Source organism: Balaenoptera acutorostrata, chromosome 14 (genome assembly GCF_949987535.1).
Source record: "Balaenoptera acutorostrata chromosome 14, mBalAcu1.1, whole genome shotgun sequence".
Taxonomy (NCBI): domain Eukaryota; kingdom Metazoa; phylum Chordata; class Mammalia; order Artiodactyla; family Balaenopteridae; genus Balaenoptera; species Balaenoptera acutorostrata.
Window position 1 is genome coordinate 74,287,726 of NC_080077.1, and position 15,766 is coordinate 74,303,491.

The following is a 15,766-nucleotide window of genomic DNA, read 5'->3' on the forward strand; positions in this document are numbered from 1 at the left end:
AGGAAACAGATTTCAGGAGGTAGATTCGAATCGCCTTTAAAGCACAGGAAAAGCGGCAAAACCTCGACAATGATGCCCTTGGCCAAAAAGGGCGTATGCGTTTTTTCCTGAATATATTCAGGAAAAAACGCATACGCCCTTTTTGGCCAACCAAGCAACCTGGAAAGGTAAATAAGCGCTACAAAGAAGTCTCGCTTCCCATCGGTCAAAAGGGCCATGCTGAATAAACTGTCAAAATCAGACATGCAGGACAGGCCATGGAGAAACGGGAGCCTTGCTACGCTGATGGGCGGGATGTAAATTGCCAACAGCCACTCTGCAGAACTGTACGGTGTGTCCTGAAACATCTAAAAAACTCAGCTTAGAGAGCATAGGGCACTTCCACTCATGGGCGTATAAATTGGGAAAACTAAAAATCAGCAAGACACAGGCACCCCAAAGTTTAGGGCTGCTCTGTTGACAAGAACCTCCACTTCGTTACACCTTAAATATCCCAGGAAAGAGAAAAATGGATAAAGAAGTTGTGGAACTTATGTACAATGGAATATCACTCAGCCATGAAATCAACGTCATAAGGCTAGTAGCACCATGATGAGTGGATTTAGCTACGACGATTCTAAGTGAAATAAGTCACACAGAAAAAGACACTTATCATAAGATATCACTTATAGAGGGAATGGAAAAACCGCTACACTTGAACTGAATTACAAAACAGAACAGAGTCACACGTTTAGATAACACGCTATGGCTGCTTAACGGGAAAGGTGAGGTGGGGTGATGCATAAAACAAGGGTTTCAAATTAGCTCAGATACCGTTCCATAAACCCAATATGTAATACACAAGACCTACTCCTTGCTCAGTGAACGGGACTCAACACCCCCTATTCACCGCCCAAGAATATATCTGACTAGTAAGAATCTTAAAACCTATGTATTGATATCTCTCTGTAACTGAGTCAAGTGGGTGTAAAGCGGCAGAAACACAGCAGTGAAAAGCAGCTAAACCCCGTTATAAAAATCAATTACTTTTAAAAACCCGTGAAACAAAGACAGTGAAAGAGAGAGAAATTCTTACCAAATTCGTTCAGGGGCTGTGATGCCACCTGGATTGACCATATCTAGACCCACAGCTGATTGAGACATAAGGGTGGACACTCTTGGGGCTGAGAGGTTTGGTGAGGTTGGGGGAGCAAACGCAGACCCTTTAAAGGAATACTGCGTGGTACCCATCCCATGGGTCCCAAATCTCCAGCTTCAAGGGCATCTTCCTATATCGAAAACATGCATGAGAAACCCAGAAGATGGTACACCGTGTGATCGGGAAAGGTTTCTAAAACGCACCTCATTTCTCATCTCCTTGTGCTCGGGTTCGCCATTCCAGCCGCTTTACTAGCAATCTCCCTCCTTGGAGAATCAGCACCTTTAACCTCCTGTTCCGTACAGGTGGCAATTTGTCCTGAGGATGAACAGGAAGAGGGGGAACCAATGAGAGACTAGCTCTAGGTGTTGGGACAGGCACAGCTCACTCTATTTTCCCATCAGGAAGAAGAATTAACCACAGGCTCAGCCTGCCGCCCGGGACCAGAATAGGGCCTGAAGCAATCCTGTGCTTTTGCGGCCAGCTCCCAAGAAAGCGAGTTGAAAAATGGAGCTCAGGGGCCCTGCAATTCACAAACCTGCAGAGTTATAAATGATAACTCTCGTCCACAAATATATTGAGGGAAGGCAACGAAGAGGATTTAAAAGCAAGGCAGAATTGCAGGAAACAGATTTCAGGAGGTAGATTCGAATCGCCTTTAAAGCACAGGAAAAGCGGCAAAACCTCGACAATGATGCCCTTGGCCAAAAAGGGCGTATGCGTTTTTTCCTGAATATATTCAGGAAAAAACGCATACGCCCTTTTTGGCCTACCAAGCAACCTGGAAAGGCAAATCAGCGCTACAAAGAAGTCTCGCTTCCCATCGGTCAAAAGGGCCATGCTGAATAAACTGTCAAAATCAGACATGCAGGACAGGCCATGGAGAAACGGGAGCCTTGCTACGCTGATGGGCGGGATGTAAATTGCCAACAGCCACTCTGCAGAACTGTACGGTGTGTCCTGAAACATCTAAAAAACTCAGCTTAGAGAGCATAGGGCACTTCCACTCATGGGCGTATAAATTGGGAAAACTAAAAATCAGCAAGACACAGGCACCCCAAAGTTTAGGGCTGCTCTGTTGACAAGAACCTCCACTTCGTTACACCTTAAATATCCCAGGAAAGAGAAAAATGGATAAAGAAGTTGTGGAACTTATGTACAATGGAATATCACTCAGCCATGAAATCAACGTCATAAGGCTAGTAGCACCATGATGAGTGGATTTAGCTACGACGATTCTAAGTGAAATAAGTCACACAGAAAAAGACACTTATCATAAGATATCACTTATAGAGGGAATGGAAAAACCGCTACACTTGAACTGAATTACAAAACAGAACAGAGTCACACGTTTAGATAACACGCTATGGCTGCTTAACGGGAAAGGTGAGGTGGGGTGATGCATAAAACAAGGGTTTCAAATTAGCTCAGATACCGTTCCATAAACCCAATATGTAATACACAAGACCTACTCCTTGCTCAGTGAACGGGACTCAACACCCCCTATTCACCGCCCAAGAATATATCTGACTAGTAAGAATCTTAAAACCTATGTATTGATATCTCTCTGTAACTGAGTCAAGTGGGTGTAAAGCGGCAGAAACACAGCAGTGAAAAGCAGCTAAACCCCGTTATAAAAATCAATTACTTTTAAAAACCCGTGAAACAAAGACAGTGAAAGAGAGAGAAATTCTTACCAAATTCGTTCAGGGGCTGTGATGCCACCTGGATTGACCATATCTAGACCCACAGCTGATTGAGACATAAGGGTGGACACTCTTGGGGCTGAGAGGTTTGGTGAGGTTGGGGGAGCAAACGCAGACCCTTTAAAGGAATACTGCGTGGTACCCATCCCATGGGTCCCAAATCTCCAGCTTCAAGGGCATCTTCCTATATCGAAAACATGCATGAGAAACCCAGAAGATGGTACACCGTGTGATCGGGAAAGGATTCTACAACGCACCTCATTTCTCATCTCCTTGTGCTCGGGTTCGCCATTCCAGCCGCTTTACTAGCAATCTCCCTCCTTGGAGAATCAGCACCTTTACCCTCCTGTTCCGTACAGGTGGCAATTTGTCCTGAGGATGAACGGGAAGAGGGGGAACCAATGAGAGACTAGCTCTAGGTGTTGGGACAGGCACAGCTCACTCTATTTTCCCATCAGGAAGAAGAATTAACCACAGGCTCAGCCTGCCGCCCGGGACCAGAATAGGGCCTGAAGCAATCCTGCGCTTTTGCGGCCAGCTCCCAAGAAAGCGAGTTGAAAAATGGAGCTCAGGGGCCCTGCAATTCACAAACCTGCAGAGTTATAAATGATAACTCTCGTCCACAAATATATTGAGGGAAGGCAACGAAGAGGATTTGAAAGCAAGGCAGAATTGCAGGAAACAGATTTCAGGAGGTAGATTCGAATCGCCTTTAAAGCACAGGAAAAGCGGCAAAACCTCGACAATGATGCCCTTGGCCAAAAAGGGCGTATGCGTTTTTTCCTGAATATATTCAGGAAAAAACGCATACGCCCTTTTTGGCCAACCAAGCAACCGGGAAAGGCAAATCAGCGCTACAAAGAAGTCTCGCTTCCCATCGGTCAAAAGGGCCATGCTGAATAAACTGTCAAAATCAGACATGCAGGACAGGCCATGGAGAAACGGGAGCCTTGCTACGCTGATGGGCGGGATGTAAATTGCCAACAGCCACTCTGCAGAACTGTACGGTGTGTCCTGAAACATCTAAAAAACTCAGCTTAGAGAGCATAGGGCACTTCCACTCATGGGCGTATAAATTGGGAAAACTAAAAATCAGCAAGACACAGGCACCCCAAAGTTTAGGGCTGCTCTGTTGACAAGAACCTCCACTTCGTTACACCTTAAATATCCCAGGAAAGAGAAAAATGGATAAAGAAGTTGTGGAACTTATGTACAATGGAATATCACTCAGCCATGAAATCAACGTCATAAGGCTAGTAGCACCATGATGAGTGGATTTAGCTACGACGATTCTAAGTGAAATAAGTCACACAGAAAAAGACACTTATCATAAGATATCACTTATAGAGGGAATGGAAAAACCGCTACACTTGAACTGAATTACAAAACAGAACAGAGTCACACGTTTAGATAACACGCTATGGCTGCTTAACGGGAAAGGTGAGGTGGGGTGATGCATAAAACAAGGGTTTCAAATTAGCTCAGATACCGTTCCATAAACCCAATATGTAATACACAAGACCTACTCCTTGCTCAGTGAACGGGACTCAACACCCCCTATTCACCGCCCAAGAATATATCTGACTAGTAAGAATCTTAAAACCTATGTATTGATATCTCTCTGTAACTGAGTCAAGTGGGTGTAAAGCGGCAGAAACACAGCAGTGAAAAGCAGCTAAACCCCGTTATAAAAATCAATTACTTTTAAAAACCCGTGAAACAAAGACAGTGAAAGAGAGAGAAATTCTTACCAAATTCGTTCAGGGGCTGTGATGCCACCTGGATTGACCATATCTAGACCCACAGCTGATTGAGACATAAGGGTGGACACTCTTGGGGCTGAGAGGTTTGGTGAGGTTGGGGGAGCAAACGCAGACCCTTTAAAGGAATACTGCGTGGTACCCATCCCATGGGTCCCAAATCTCCAGCTTCAAGGGCATCTTCCTATATCGAAAACATGCATGAGAAACCCAGAAGATGGTACACCGTGTGATCGGGAAAGGTTTCTAAAACGCACCTCATTTCTCATCTCCTTGTGCTCGGGTTCGCCATTCCAGCCGCTTTACTAGCAATCTCCCTCCTTGGAGAATCAGCACCTTTAACCTCCTGTTCCGTACAGGTGGCAATTTGTCCTGAGGATGAACAGGAAGAGGGGGAACCAATGAGAGACTAGCTCTAGGTGTTGGGACAGGCACAGCTCACTCTATTTTCCCATCAGGAAGAAGAATTAACCACAGGCTCAGCCTGCCGCCCGGGACCAGAATAGGGCCTGAAGCAATCCTGTGCTTTTGCGGCCAGCTCCCAAGAAAGCGAGTTGAAAAATGGAGCTCAGGGGCCCTGCAATTCACAAACCTGCAGAGTTATAAATGATAACTCTCGTCCACAAATATATTGAGGGAAGGCAACGAAGAGGATTTAAAAGCAAGGCAGAATTGCAGGAAACAGATTTCAGGAGGTAGATTCGAATCGCCTTTAAAGCACAGGAAAAGCGGTAAAACCTCGACAATGATGCCCTTGGCCAAAAAGGGCGTATGCGTTTTTTCCTGAATATATTCAGGAAAAAACGCATACGCCCTTTTTGGCCAACCAAGCAACCTGGAAAGGCAAATCAGCGCTACAAAGAAGTCTCGCTTCCCATCGGTCAAAAGGGCCATGCTGAATAAACTGTCAAAATCAGACATGCAGGACAGGCCATGGAGAAACGGGAGCCTTGCTACGCTGATGGGCGGGATGTAAATTGCCAACAGCCACTCTGCAGAACTGTACGGTGTGTCCTGAAACATCTAAAAAACTCAGCTTAGAGAGCATAGGGCACTTCCACTCATGGGCGTATAAATTGGGAAAACTAAAAATCAGCAAGACACAGGCACCCCAAAGTTTAGGGCTGCTCTGTTGACAAGAACCTCCACTTCGTTACACCTTAAATATCCCAGGAAAGAGAAAAATGGATAAAGAAGTTGTGGAACTTATGTACAATGGAATATCACTCAGCCATGAAATCAACGTCATAAGGCTAGTAGCACCATGATGAGTGGATTTAGCTACGACGATTCTAAGTTAAATAAGTCACACAGAAAAAGACACTTATCATAAGATATCACTTATAGAGGGAATGGAAAAACCGCTACACTTGAACTGAATTACAAAACAGAACAGAGTCACACGTTTAGATAACACGCTATGGCTGCTTAACGGGAAAGGTGAGGTGGGGTGATGCATAAAACAAGGGTTTCAAATTAGCTCAGATACCGTTCCATAAACCCAATATGTAATACACAAGACCTACTCCTTGCTCAGTGAACGGGACTCAACACCCCCTATTCACCGCCCAAGAATATATCTGACTAGTAAGAATCTTAAAACCTATGTATTGATATCTCTCTGTAAGTGAGTCAAGTGGGTGTAAAGCGGCAGAAACACAGCAGTGAAAAGCAGCTAAACCCCGTTATAAAAATCAATTACTTTTAAAAACCCGTGAAACAAAGACAGTGAAAGAGAGAGAAATTCTTACCAAATTCGTTCAGGGGCTGTGATGCCACCTGGATTGACCATATCTAGACCCACAGCTGATTGAGACATAAGGGTGGACACTCTTGGGGCTGAGAGGTTTGGTGAGGTTGGGGGAGCAAACGCAGACCCTTTAAAGGAATACTGCGTGGTACCCATCCCATGGGTCCCAAATCTCCAGCTTCAAGGGCATCTTCCTATATCGAAAACATGCATGAGAAACCCAGAAGATGGTACACCGTGTGATCGGGAAAGGATTCTACAACGCACCTCATTTCTCATCTCCTTGTGCTCGGGTTCGCCATTCCAGCCGCTTTACTAGCAATCTCCCTCCTTGGAGAATCAGCACCTTTAACCTCCTGTTCCGTACAGGTGGCAATTTGTCCTGAGGATGAACGGGAAGAGGGGGAACCAATGAGAGACTAGCTCTAGGTGTTGGGACAGGCACAGCTCACTCTATTTTCCCATCAGGAAGAAGAATTAACCACAGGCTCAGCCTGCCGCCCGGGACCAGAATAGGGCCTGAAGCAATCCTGCGCTTTTGCGGCCAGCTCCCAAGAAAGCGAGTTGAAAAATGGAGCTCAGGGGCCCTGCAATTCACAAACCTGCAGAGTTATAAATGATAACTCTCGTCCACAAATATATTGAGGGAAGGCAACGAAGAGGATTTAAAAGCAAGGTAGAATTGCAGGAAACAGATTTCAGGAGGTAGATTCGAATCGCCTTTAAAGCACAGGAAAACCGGCAAAACCTCGACAATGATGCCCTTGGCCAAAAAGGGCGTATGCGTTTTTTCCTGAATATATTCAGGAAAAAACGCATACGCCCTTTTTGGCCAACCAAGCAACCTGGAAAGGCAATAAAGCGCTACAAAGAAGTCTCGCTTCCCATCGGTCAAAAGGGCCATGCTGAATAAACTGTCAAAACCAGACATGCAGGACAGGCCATGGAGAAACGGGAGCCTTGCTACGCTGATGGGCGGGATGTAAATTGCCAACAGCCACTCTGCAGAAGTGTACGGTGTGTCCTGAAACATCTAAAAAACTCAGCTTAGAGAGCATAGGGCACTTCCACGCATGGGCTTAAACATTGGGAAAACTAAAAATCAGGAAGACACAGGCACCCCAAAGTTTAGGGCTGCTCTGTTGACAAGAACCTCCACTTCGTTACACCTTAAATATCCCAGGAAAGACAAAAATGGATAAAGAAGTTGTGGAACTTATGTACAATGGAATATCACTCAACCATGAAATCAACGTCATAAGGCTAGTAGCACCATGATGAGTGGATTTAGCTACGACGATTCTAATTGAAATATGTCACACAGAAAAAGACACTTATCATAAGATATCACTTATAGAGGGAATGGAAAAACTGCTACACTTGAACTGAATTACAAAACAGAACAGAGTCACACGTTTAGAAAACACGCTATGGCTGCTTAACGGGAAAGGTGAGGTGGGGTGATGCATAAAACAAGGGTTTCAAATTAGCTCAGATACCGTTCCATAAACCCAATATGTAATAGAGAAGACCTACTCCTTGCTCAGTGAACGGGACTCAACACCCCCTATTCACCGCCCAAGAATATATCTGACTAGTAAGAATCTTAAAACCTATGTATTGATATCTCTCTGTAAGTGAGTCAAGTGGGTGTAAAGCGGCAGAAACACAGCAGTGAAAAGCAGCTAAACCCCGTTATAAAAATCAATTACTTTTAAAAACCCGTGAAACAAAGACAGTGAAAGAGAGAGAAATTCTTACCAAATTCGTTCAGGGGCTGTGATGCCACCTGGATTGACCATATCTAGACCCACAGCTGATTGAGACATAAGGGTGGACACTCTTGGGGCTGAGAGGTTTGGTGAGGTTGGGGGAGCAAACGCAGACCCTTTAAAGGAATACTGCGTGGTACCCATCCCATGGGTCCCAAATCTCCAGCTTCAAGGGCATCTTCCTATATCGAAAACATGCATGAGAAACCCAGAAGATGGTACACCGTGTGATCGGGAAAGGTTTCTAAAACGCACCTCATTTCTCATCTCCTTGTGCTCGGGTTCGCCATTCCAGCCGCTTTACTAGCAATCTCCCTCCTTGGAGAATCAGCACCTTTAACCTCCTGTTCCGTACAGGTGGCAATTTGTCCTGAGGATGAACAGGAAGAGGGGGAACCAATGAGAGACTAGCTCTAGGTGTTGGGACAGGCACAGCTCACTCTATTTTCCCATCAGGAAGAAGAATTAACCACAGGCTCAGCCTGCCCCCCGGGACCAGAATAGGGCTTGAAGCAATCCTGTGCTTTGGCGGCCAGCTCCCAAGAAAGCGAGTTGAAAAATGGAGCTCAGGGGCCCTGCAATTCACAAACCTGCAGAGTTATAAATGATAACTCTCGTCCACAAATATATTGAGGGAAGGCAACGAAGAGGATTTAAAAGCAAGGCAGAATTGCAGGAAACAGATTTCAGGAGGTAGATTCGAATCGCCTTTAAAGCACAGGAAAAGCGGCAAAACCTCGACAATGATGCCCTTGGCCAAAAAGGGCGTATGCGTTTTTTCCTGAATATATTCAGGAAAAAACGCATACGCCCTTTTTGGCCAACCAAGCAACCTGGAAAGGCAAATAAGCGCTACAAAGAAGTCTCGCTTCCCATCGGTCAAAAGGGCCATGCTGAATAAACTGTCAAAATCAGACATGCAGGACAGGCCATGGAGAAACGGGAGCCTTGCTACGCTGATGGGCGGGATGTAAATTGCCAACAGCCACTCTGCAGAACTGTACGGTGTGTCCTGAAACATCTAAAAAACTCAGCTTAGAGAGCATAGGGCACTTCCACTCATGGGCGTATAAATTGGGAAAACTAAAAATCAGCAAGACACAGGCACCCCAAAGTTTAGGGCTGCTCTGTTGACAAGAACCTCCACTTCGTTACACCTTAAATATCCCAGGAAAGAGAAAAATGGATAAAGAAGTTGTGGAACTTATGTACAATGGAATATCACTCAGCCATGAAATCAACGTCATAAGGCTAGTAGCACCATGATGAGTGGATTTAGCTACGACGATTCTAAGTGAAATAAGTCACACAGAAAAAGACACTTATCATAAGATATCACTTATAGAGGGAATGGAAAAACCGCTACACTTGAACTGAATTACAAAACAGAACAGAGTCACACGTTTAGATAACACGCTATGGCTGCTTAACGGGAAAGGTGAGGTGGGGTGATGCATAAAACAAGGGTTTCAAATTAGCTCAGATACCGTTCCATAAACCCAATATGTAATACACAAGACCTACTCCTTGCTCAGTGAACGGGACTCAACACCCCCTATTCACCGCCCAAGAATATATCTGACTAGTAAGAATCTTAAAACCTATGTATTGATATCTCTCTGTAACTGAGTCAAGTGGGTGTAAAGCGGCAGAAACACAGCAGTGAAAAGCAGCTAAACCCCGTTATAAAAATCAATTACTTTTAAAAACCCGTGAAACAAAGACAGTGAAAGAGAGAGAAATTCTTACCAAATTCGTTCAGGGGCTGTGATGCCACCTGGATTGACCATATCTAGACCCACAGCTGATTGAGACATAAGGGTGGACACTCTTGGGGCTGAGAGGTTTGGTGAGGTTGGGGGAGCAAACGCAGACCCTTTAAAGGAATACTGCGTGGTACCCATCCCATGGGTCCCAAATCTCCAGCTTCAAGGGCATCTTCCTATATCGAAAACATGCATGAGAAACCCAGAAGATGGTACACCGTGTGATCGGGAAAGGTTTCTAAAACGCACCTCATTTCTCATCTCCTTGTGCTCGGGTTCGCCATTCCAGCCGCTTTACTAGCAATCTCCCTCCTTGGAGAATCAGCACCTTTAACCTCCTGTTCCGTACAGGTGGCAATTTGTCCTGAGGATGAACAGGAAGAGGGGGAACCAATGAGAGACTAGCTCTAGGTGTTGGGACAGGCACAGCTCACTCTATTTTCCCATCAGGAAGAAGAATTAACCACAGGCTCAGCCTGCCGCCCGGGACCAGAATAGGGCCTGAAGCAATCCTGTGCTTTTGCGGCCAGCTCCCAAGAAAGCGAGTTGAAAAATGGAGCTCAGGGGCCCTGCAATTCACAAACCTGCAGAGTTATAAATGATAACTCTCGTCCACAAATATATTGAGGGAAGGCAACGAAGAGGATTTAAAAGCAAGGCAGAATTGCAGGAAACAGATTTCAGGAGGTAGATTCGAATCGCCTTTAAAGCACAGGAAAAGCGGCAAAACCTCGACAATGATGCCCTTGGCCAAAAAGGGCGTATGCGTTTTTTCCTGAATATATTCAGGAAAAAACGCATACGCCCTTTTTGGCCTACCAAGCAACCTGGAAAGGCAAATCAGCGCTACAAAGAAGTCTCGCTTCCCATCGGTCAAAAGGGCCATGCTGAATAAACTGTCAAAATCAGACATGCAGGACAGGCCATGGAGAAACGGGAGCCTTGCTACGCTGATGGGCGGGATGTAAATTGCCAACAGCCACTCTGCAGAACTGTACGGTGTGTCCTGAAACATCTAAAAAACTCAGCTTAGAGAGCATAGGGCACTTCCACTCATGGGCGTATAAATTGGGAAAACTAAAAATCAGCAAGACACAGGCACCCCAAAGTTTAGGGCTGCTCTGTTGACAAGAACCTCCACTTCGTTACACCTTAAATATCCCAGGAAAGAGAAAAATGGATAAAGAAGTTGTGGAACTTATGTACAATGGAATATCACTCAGCCATGAAATCAACGTCATAAGGCTAGTAGCACCATGATGAGTGGATTTAGCTACGACGATTCTAAGTGAAATAAGTCACACAGAAAAAGACACTTATCATAAGATATCACTTATAGAGGGAATGGAAAAACCGCTACACTTGAACTGAATTACAAAACAGAACAGAGTCACACGTTTAGATAACACGCTATGGCTGCTTAACGGGAAAGGTGAGGTGGGGTGATGCATAAAACAAGGGTTTCAAATTAGCTCAGATACCGTTCCATAAACCCAATATGTAATACACAAGACCTACTCCTTGCTCAGTGAACGGGACTCAACACCCCCTATTCACCGCCCAAGAATATATCTGAATAGTAAGAATCTTAAAACCTATGTATTGATATCTCTCTGTAACTGAGTCAAGTGGGTGTAAAGCGGCAGAAACACAGCAGTGAAAAGCAGCTAAACCCCGTTATAAAAATCAATTACTTTTAAAAACCCGTGAAACAAAGACAGTGAAAGAGAGAGAAATTCTTACCAAATTCGTTCAGGGGCTGTGATGCCACCTGGATTGACCATATCTAGACCCACAGCTGATTGAGACATAAGGGTGGACACTCTTGGGGCTGAGAGGTTTGGTGAGGTTGGGGGAGCAAACGCAGACCCTTTAAAGGAATACTGCGTGGTACCCATCCCATGGGTCCCAAATCTCCAGCTTCAAGGGCATCTTCCTATATCGAAAACATGCATGAGAAACCCAGAAGATGGTACACCGTGTGATCGGGAAAGGATTCTACAACGCACCTCATTTCTCATCTCCTTGTGCTCGGGTTCGCCATTCCAGCCGCTTTACTAGCAATCTCCCTCCTTGGAGAATCAGCACCTTTACCCTCCTGTTCCGTACAGGTGGCAATTTGTCCTGAGGATGAACGGGAAGAGGGGGAACCAATGAGAGACTAGCTCTAGGTGTTGGGACAGGCACAGCTCACTCTATTTTCCCATCAGGAAGAAGAATTAACCACAGGCTCAGCCTGCCGCCCGGGACCAGAATAGGGCCTGAAGCAATCCTGCGCTTTTGCGGCCAGCTCCCAAGAAAGCGAGTTGAAAAATGGAGCTCAGGGGCCCTGCAATTCACAAACCTGCAGAGTTATAAATGATAACTCTCGTCCACAAATATATTGAGGGAAGGCAACGAAGAGGATTTGAAAGCAAGGCAGAATTGCAGGAAACAGATTTCAGGAGGTAGATTCGAATCGCCTTTAAAGCACAGGAAAAGCGGCAAAACCTCGACAATGATGCCCTTGGCCAAAAAGGGCGTATGCGTTTTTTCCTGAATATATTCAGGAAAAAACGCATACGCCCTTTTTGGCCAACCAAGCAACCGGGAAAGGCAAATCAGCGCTACAAAGAAGTCTCGCTTCCCATCGGTCAAAAGGGCCATGCTGAATAAACTGTCAAAATCAGACATGCAGGACAGGCCATGGAGAAACGGGAGCCTTGCTACGCTGATGGGCGGGATGTAAATTGCCAACAGCCACTCTGCAGAACTGTACGGTGTGTCCTGAAACATCTAAAAAACTCAGCTTAGAGAGCATAGGGCACTTCCACTCATGGGCGTATAAATTGGGAAAACTAAAAATCAGCAAGACACAGGCACCCCAAAGTTTAGGGCTGCTCTGTTGACAAGAACCTCCACTTCGTTACACCTTAAATATCCCAGGAAAGAGAAAAATGGATAAAGAAGTTGTGGAACTTATGTACAATGGAATATCACTCAGCCATGAAATCAACGTCATAAGGCTAGTAGCACCATGATGAGTGGATTTAGCTACGACGATTCTAAGTGAAATAAGTCACACAGAAAAAGACACTTATCATAAGATATCACTTATAGAGGGAATGGAAAAACCGCTACACTTGAACTGAATTACAAAACAGAACAGCGTCACACGTTTAGATAACACGCTATGGCTGCTTAACGGGAAAGGTGAGGTGGGGTGATGCATAAAACAAGGGTTTCAAATTAGCTCAGATACCGTTCCATAAACCCAATATGTAATAGAGAAGACCTACTCCTTGCTCAGTGAACGGGACTCAACACCCCCTATTCACCGCCCAAGAATATATCTGACTAGTAAGAATCTTAAAACCTATGTATTGATATCTCTCTGTAAGTGAGTCAAGTGGGTGTAAAGCGGCAGAAACACAGCAGTGAAAAGCAGCTAAACCCCGTTATAAAAATCAATTACTTTTAAAAACCCGTGAAACAAAGACAGTGAAAGAGAGAGAAATTCTTACCAAATTCGTTCAGGGGCTGTGATGCCACCTGCATTGACCATATCTAGACCCACAGCTGATTGAGACATAAGGGTGGACACTCTTGGGGCTGAGAGGTTTGGTGAGGTTGGGGGAGCAAACGCAGACCCTTTAAAGGAATACTGCGTGGTACCCATCCCATGGGTCCCAAATCTCCAGCTTCAAGGGCATCTTCCTATATCGAAAACATGCATGAGAAACCCAGAAGATGGTACACCGTGTGATCGGGAAAGGTTTCTAAAACGCACCTCTTTTCTCATCTCCTTGTGCTCGGGGTCGCCATTCCAGCCGCTTTACTAGCAATCTCCCTCCTTAGAGAATCAGCACCTTTAACCTCCTGTTCCGTACAGGTTGCAATTTGTCCTGAGGATGAACGGGAAGAGGGCGAACCAATGAGAGACTACCTCTAGGTGTTGGGACAGGCACAGCTCACTCTATTTTCCCATCAGGAAGAAGAATTAACCACAGGCTCAGCCTGCCGCCCGGGACCAGAATAGGGCCTGAAGCAATCCTGCGCTTTTGCGGCCAGCTCCCAAGAAAGCGAGTTGAAAAATGGAGCTCAGGGGCCCTGCAATTCACAAACCTGCAGAGTTATAAATGATAACTCTCGTCCACAAATATATTGAGGGAAGGCAACGAAGAGGATTTGAAAGCAAGGCAGAATTGCAGGAAACAGATTTCAGGAGGTAGATTCGAATCGCCTTTAAAGCACAGGAAAAGCGGCAAAACCTCGACAATGATGCCCTTGGCCAAAAAGGGCGTATGCGTTTTTTCCTGAATATATTCAGGAAAAAACGCATACGCCCTTTTTGGCCAACCAAGCAACCGGGAAAGGCAAATCAGCGCTACAAAGAAGTCTCGCTTCCCATCGGTCAAAAGGGCCATGCTGAATAAACTGTCAAAACCAGACATGCAGGACAGGCCATGGAGAAACGGGAGCCTTCCTACGCTGATGGGCGAGATGTAAATTGCCAACAGCCACTCTGGAGAAGTGTACGGGGTGTCCTGAAACATCTAAAAAACACAGCTTAGAGAGCATAGGGCACTTCCACTCTCTGGCGTAGAAATTGGGAAAACTAAAAATCAGCAAGACACAGGCACACCAAAGTTTAGGGCTGCTTTGTTGACAAGAACCTCCACTTCATTACACCTTAAATATCCCAGGAAAGAGAAAAATGGATGAACAAGTTGTGGTCCTTATGTACAATGGAATATCACTCAGCCATGAAATCAATGTCATAAGGCTAGTAGCAGCATGAAGAGTGGATTTAGGTATGACCACTCTAAGTGAAATAAGTCATACAGAAAAAGACACTTATCAGAAGATATCACTTATAGAGGGAATGTAAAAACCGGTACACTTGAACTGAATTACAAAACAGAACAGAGTCACACGTTTAGAAAACACACTATGGCTACTTAACGGGAAAGGTGAGGTGGGGTGATGCATAAACAAGGGTTTCAAATTAGCTCAGATACCGTTCCATAAACCCAATATGTAATACACAAGACCTACTCCTTGCTCAGTGAACTGGACTCAACACCCCCTATTCACTGCACAAGAATATATCTGACTAGTAAGAATCTTAAAACCTATGTATTGATATCTCTCTGTAAGTGAGTCAAGTGGGTGTACAGCAGCATAAACACAGCAGTGAAAAGCAGATAAACCCCATTATAAAAATAAATTACTTTTAAAAACCCGTGAAACAAAGACAGTGAAAGAGAGAGAAATTCTTACAAAATTCGTTCAGGGGCTGTGATGCAACCTGGATTGACCATATCTAGACCCACAGCTGAATGACACATAAGGGTGGACACTCTTGTGGCTGAGAGGTTTGGTGAGGTTGGGTGAGCAAACACAGACCCTTTAAAGTAATATTGCGTGGTACCCATCCCATGGGTCCCAAATCGCCAGGTTCAAGGGCATCTTCCTACATCGAAAACATGCATGAGAAACCCACAAGATGGTACACCGTGTGATCGGGAAAGGTTTCTAAAACGCACCTCATTTCTCATCTCCTTGTGCTCGGGTTCGCCATTCCAGCCGCTTTACTACCAATCTCCCTCCTTGGGGAATCAGCACCTTTAACCTCCTGTTCCGTACAGGTGGCAATTTGTCCTGAGGATGAACAGGAAGAGGGGGAACCAATGAGAGACTAGCTCTAGGTGTTGGGACAGGCACAGCTCACTCTATTTTCCCATCAGGAAGAAGAATTAACCATAGGCTCAGCCTGCCGCCCGGGACCAGAATAGGGCCTGAAGCAATCCTGCGCTTTTGCGGCCAGCTCCCAAGAAAGCGAGTTGAAAAATGGAGCTCAGGGGCCCTGCAATTCACAAACCTGCAGAGTTA

General features: G+C 45.3%; 3 long non-coding RNA genes across 6 annotated transcripts in view; all 3 read right to left on the reverse strand.

Moving 5' to 3' along the window:
• Nucleotides 1-1,435, reverse strand: part of LOC130704711 (uncharacterized) — a 37,045-nt gene extending 35,610 nt beyond the window's left edge. For all 4 annotated transcript variants that reach the window (XR_009005155.1, XR_009005152.1, XR_009005153.1 and 1 more), the window contains exon 1: nt 1,342-1,435. This is a non-coding gene — a long non-coding RNA (uncharacterized LOC130704711). The remainder of the gene's footprint in view (nt 1-1,341) is intronic.
• A 3,426-nt stretch (nt 1,436-4,861) lies between these two features.
• LOC130704713 (uncharacterized) lies at nt 4,862-6,734 on the reverse strand. The gene is made up of 2 exons (XR_009005157.1): nt 6,622-6,734; nt 4,862-4,976 (listed from the first exon to the last, which is right to left on the reverse strand). It is a non-coding gene; the product is annotated as an uncharacterized LOC130704713 (long non-coding RNA).
• A 1,647-nt stretch (nt 6,735-8,381) lies between these two features.
• LOC130704714 (uncharacterized) lies at nt 8,382-10,254 on the reverse strand. Its single transcript, XR_009005158.1, has 2 exons — nt 10,142-10,254; nt 8,382-8,496 (listed from the first exon to the last, which is right to left on the reverse strand). It is a non-coding gene; the product is annotated as an uncharacterized LOC130704714 (long non-coding RNA).
• Nucleotides 10,255-15,766: the final 5,512 nt, after the last annotated feature.